This window comes from Sitodiplosis mosellana, unplaced genomic scaffold, assembly GCF_009176505.1.
Source record: "Sitodiplosis mosellana isolate CC-2019 unplaced genomic scaffold, AAFC_SMos_1.0 Smas_scaffold_6181, whole genome shotgun sequence".
NCBI lineage: Eukaryota > Metazoa > Arthropoda > Insecta > Diptera > Cecidomyiidae > Sitodiplosis > Sitodiplosis mosellana.
The window spans coordinates 211,674-217,673 of NW_022601422.1; positions in this window are offsets into that span (position 1 = coordinate 211,674).

Below are 6,000 nucleotides of genomic sequence, written 5' to 3' on the forward strand. Positions count from 1 at the left end.
CTTAAACTTACTTAATAGCAAAACGTCAAACCAAATGGTAGTTGTACTCGCTGTTGACGTCTATTGTATTTGCCTTGTGAAAAAAAAATCGATTCGTATGAAATGTTGTCAATATCTTTTATCGAATTTCGATAATTTTCCGTAATCGAATCAGTCACACGTTTTTCTATTGTTGTTCTCTTGATAAATTACTCAATTATTGTCGGTCGATGATGATGAGTCAATTTTAAACTGAAATTAAATTATTCATTAAAAAAAAACACCAAAACGATTTGTTTACTGCTCTACAATGTTTCTTATATAGAAAGAAAAAGAAGCTACGGCGAACGCAGGCAAGTAAATCAAAGGCGCTGAACGAGACGAGAATTGTTGAATGAATTATCGATAAACAGATACGAGGGTTAGACAGAGTCAACTAGACGATTGTATTATAATACATACGCAAGCACAAACATAGAGAATATTGAATATTGCTGCTCGATGTACGCGCGCGTTCGGGCCAAAACATACCGAAAAATGTGTAGCTGGTTTGAACGCCCACTCGATCCCAATATAGATCATATTTAAAATTATCATCACTATGAAATATGAAAATGGAGAAAACAACGCTTTCATATCTAGATATGCCGTTTACTAATCGACCAGGAATGTGTCGTGCGCAACGGCTGAAAATCGATTCATCAAACGAAGTGGTGACTTAAGAAAGCAACGATACAAAAACACAATACAGCCAATGTGCGTGCATGTGCGTGCATGTGTGTACGTAAGCTCGATAATTTGTTGCAATGGCGGTAGTTTGATACGCGTCATCTCAATGTACTAGTACCGAATCAGACCTAGTTTTTGGATTGACTGACTGACTGACACAAAAATCTGGTCACATAACATCACACACATACACATACACATACATACACACCAAAAATAACGACAGAAGATTGAGGGAGAAAAAGAGCAAGTGAGCGGTGACAGTTTAAATGATGGGCAAAAATAAAAATCGAATTACAAAAACATTCTCGAAAACAGAATTTGGACGAAAATTTGAATGTTGAGAGGCGAATATGATTCATTGCTCATTAATTTAGCAAAACGGCTGAAAACGACTGAAAACGACTTGATTTCCGCCACTTGAGCACACACACGGCTCGCTTTGTCGTTTCATCGCTCTCCTCTCTAATTACACATCGGTTTCACGTATTTGCATTGCTTCTTCTGCGATCATTGTTTGTTTCAAGTCTCATCCTGTATTCATATTTCTGCATTAGTTGGGGGGGGGGGGGGTGGTGGTCAGTAGACTGGACGGAATTGACTCGATTTCAAATCAACATAGCTTGTTTTATCCCTTGTGCCCAGCAGAGTATTTTGATATAAAAAATTTATTCCAAAATTATTTCTTCGCGATCAAAATTGAAAGAAATAATAATAATGATTTGTAAGGTTTTACGTACGAAGGGCAAGATGACTACTTCAAACACATTTCAATATCTTCAATACATTCACACATCACCGTTAACTGTGCTTGTGTGTGTTGCAAATTTTTTGTATACAAAACACGTCAATGCGACAATCGACACATAGGCTACGAGTGTGTTTGTTCTAGAATAAGTTACCGAGTTCTATTGAACTGAAATGCAAAAGTAGCCTGATTAACTGTTTGGATTAAATCATTATTATTATTTTTTTCAATTTTGATCGCGAAGAAATAATTTTGGAATAAATTTTTTATATCAAAATACTCTGCTGGGCACAAGGAATAAAACAAGCTATGTTGATTTGAAATCGAGTCAATTCCGTACAGTCTAGGGGGCAAGCCCGTTGTTGCTACTACTGTTGAATGCTTTCTTCATAATTCCTGAGTTTTGCCTGCAATTTTGACTATTGCACAGCACAGCACAACACAACACGAAAACGACAGTAAGCGTCGAGAGAAAGAGTGTCTCATTAATTCATAATTTAAATATAGAAAACTATTTCTTTCATGCGAACACATCATACAGTTTTTCTGAAACATTTTTCCTATTTTTAAACACACATTTACACACCCTATATATATCGCGTTTTCGCTCTCGTGCATTTCATGCTCACCTCATTTCTGTATCTCAACGCGCGAAGAGAAAGGTTGTCCACTTAAAGCGATTTATTTCTGTCATAATATAGAAATTGGGTTTCGTTATGTCCTTAATGTGTGTAACAAAGCGATGGGCCATCGGTTGATTTTTATCGGTGAATGCCATTTTTAGACATCTCTGATTGTTTGTTGGCCAACCAAGTAATAGATGTGTGGACGAGAACAGTTGCGAGATGGCAAAACGGAAAATGGTGACGGAGCTACCAAGCAGCAGGCAATCAAAATTGATTTTCTATTCGAAACATTTAGAACGGAAAACCGAAACTCAACTCAACTCAACTATTCGGATGCTTCATATAAAAATGATTCCTTGAGATACAAAAATAAAGATTTTGAGAGAATTTTGCGCAATAAGTAAACAAAAATAGAGGAGGAAAAAGAGTGGCCTAGCTTCACACATATCGATTCGAAACATCGAATGCGAAATGAAATGACAGAAACATGCAAATATACCAAAACTTTGAAGAAGAAAAAAAATGAAGAGAAGAAAAAACACGATTCACATGAAAATGAAACAAAACATGTGCTTTACAAAACGAAACTGATCCATACGTTTTCTGCACCAAGCAGAGAAAATCAAAAGAATTAGAGCATTGAGCGGGAATAACTTACGATAAATTAGACAAATGTTCAACAATTCAATAAGCACTCTCTCTCTCTCTCTCTTGCCTTCTTGATCCGTTTTTGACAAAGTATTTTTTTTCTCGTACTTCAGAAATTGCATCTGAAATACGTTACACTCATTGCAGCGGCCGGTCTCAACGAAAACGAAATAATTGAATTCATGGGGCATGCATCGATGAATCTATGATAATGCTTAATTTAAAATTTAATTTGATTGAAAGCAATACACTTAATATTCCGCGCTCACTGCAACTATGAGTGTACAATTAATTTTCTTTTTTTCGCTTTAAATATCCACCATTTGTCTGAAATTGTGCACTAATAGATGTAGAATTAAGTCATCGAGTTTTCATCGACTTGTATTATTCGCCCGCTAGCCGTCAAATTCAAACGAGATCCAAATTTGAACGCTGATAATTTATACCGAATCATATGACAGGTTTCTTCACGATGCGCTCAAGTGGAACGAATCCATCTTTGTTCGTCTTAATGACCTGACAAACATTACAAACATTATTTCCGCAATAGTTTTACTCTTGGTTCTACCACAACCTGGTCATTTCGCCTTTTTATTTTTGAAGAAATTGCGTGATTTTCTATGGAAACAGGACACATAATGACGAAAGATCTCAAATGAGATAAAGAACTGGGACTAATTTCTATATCTTACCAATATTATTGTAAAATTTGTATGAAAACATGAAAATGCAAACTCAAACAGAAATGAATGTTTTTTATTGTACGTGGCTTGATAAGAACACACTGAAGCTATTTGGATTCAAGCAGAATTTTAAAATAGATAGGCATAGTAGTGCGTGTTGTTTCGTCATTTTGTGAGCTACTCCTGTGGCACATTTTTGTTTTGCATTTTTTTACATTCGAATTTCACATTCAGAAAATGTGTTGTTGTTGAGATTTCTCACAAATATCCACATAACCTTTTTTTATGGTCGTTCACATTTCTATCGTGAACAACTGCCCGGAATTCCCTTGGAGCATCTTAGTTTGATGCTTATGGCTTTTTTTTCTTCTGTACTAAATGAACATAGTTTAGCGATAATAATGGAATAATGGGAGGATATTAATTATCACAAAATGTATGAAGTGAATTGTTTTTGATGTAGAGCTTCTAATCTTTCAAATAATTTTTGGGGCCAAAAACATGATTTTTTGAATTAAAGAGACTTCCTATTTTATACTCATAATATTTATTTATTTTTTAAAAATGAAATAAAATCCAGATTTTGTAATTCTTTTGACTAGGACATTTGAAAAAAAAAATGTATTTTTTGTTACTACATGCAAATTTATATTTTTTTTATGCATAGTGGAGGAAATGAACAGCGGCTTTTTCCACCTACTTGTTCCCAGAAAAATTATAAAATACGGGGACACCATAAGGCATTTCAGCTCCTGGTGCATGTTGAACTGTGACGTCTTTTGCATTTTTGGAAGAAAAAAAAACAGATTGTGATTCACAATTTGTGAAATACATGTCAAATTTTGGGCGAATTTTTTTTCTCAATAAAATCTACAAATAAACTCTTAAGCGGCTGTTAGTTTTTCATCTACAATCGAAATTCCGGCAATCGAAGATAATTTGTTCTGGGTCTCAACCGCTATTATGACCAGGGCGACTAACTTTATCACTAAAAACATAGAAAATGTTCAAATTCGAACGTTTGACAAACATTTAACGTAAACTTGATGTGTGATGCACCTAATTGTTTCAACTTATTCTTCGTCAAATTATTTCTTCTTCGCTTCTAAGAGCGAATTGGTTTTGCCAAAAAAAGAAAGAAATGTCTGAAAACGTAAAAACGGTATAAACCATTACTAAAACATTCTTCGTAACGGACAATTTCCCGAATAAGAGCCTTTATTTGTCGCTCTATGAGATGAAATTTTTATTTCAACTTTTTTTTCGCTTTCTGGATTTGCAGCGCTCCAGGGGCGCCATTTGGCTCTCGCAACTTTGTGCATTGCACAGACTTGCGTAGGTAAAAAAGCCTTTGCGAATGAATTTAACTGCAAAGTTACTTCGACCACAAACATTTCATATAGTGTGCAAAATATAGTTTGTTGTGATACAATAATATCCAAGACAAGTGCTGTTTTTTGCTCAGGATAAATTTTCGAAATTTTCCAAATTGGGTCGAAATGATATTCGGTCGTTATGGCTCGCTAGATCGCACAAAATTAGGGCATTTGCCACCATTTATCCGGATCAATAGCCCATTGATAAGTTAAATTGGAACACTTTTTCAAAAATATATCTTCGGATACATCTTCCACATAAGAGAGCCAATTTATCCTACATATGGGGGCTATCAATCCGGATAAATGGTGGTAAATGGCCTAATTGGTGCGGTCTAGTGAGGCATAACGACCGAAAATCCGTTCGGCCCAATTTGAAAAATTTCAAAAATGTATCCTGAGCAAAAAACAGCACTTGTCTTGGATATGAAGTGAAACAAAACCAAATAGCTCTCAAGAATGCAGCGGAGCGAAGCGAAGCTTTGCGGTCTGGTTTTTAATATAAATTAGAAAATATACATATGCTTTTGTTTTCTCCAAAGAGCCAACACATGCAGTTGGTCAAAGTTTGCATTAAATTCGCACATTTCATAAAGCTCTAATGGTGCTTGAAATATCATTTGAAAAGGCTTGATCATGGTTTTGGGTGTTTTTTCTTCAATTTTTCCAAAAAAGATGACGTAAAAACTATCTTAATTATTCCGGAAATATCATGGTAAATGACTTTTTAAATAAAATTAGCAATGTTAGTATTCAGAAAAGTGTTCGGGTCGAATCGATTGGAGGTGTCGCTTTTGATGTCTTTATACGGTGCGTGAAATGGATACCAACTTTTGCATGTACAAATATGTTGAATGAAGAAAACCGCGATAGAAAGAGAGCACAAGAAAGAATTATGCACCGGTTGACAACTGCGTGTATTTTAGGCTCATTCGCCAAAATATGAGAAGAAGCCGTCAATTTTGGATACACTAACTATGAAAATTGATGCTCATGACAACAGCCGTTGTAGAGAAAAACATCGCGACAAACAGCATAAATATATTTTCGTCTATATCATACTACTCGGTACGATGACGTTGGCAGAATAAAATTAAACATTACTCATACACCACATCTCGGCGCACCGCACAAGATAGAATGAGAGAAATAGATCCGTCCCATTGGCCTCCATAATTTGTTGTTTGTGACGATTTTATATGGCCTATATC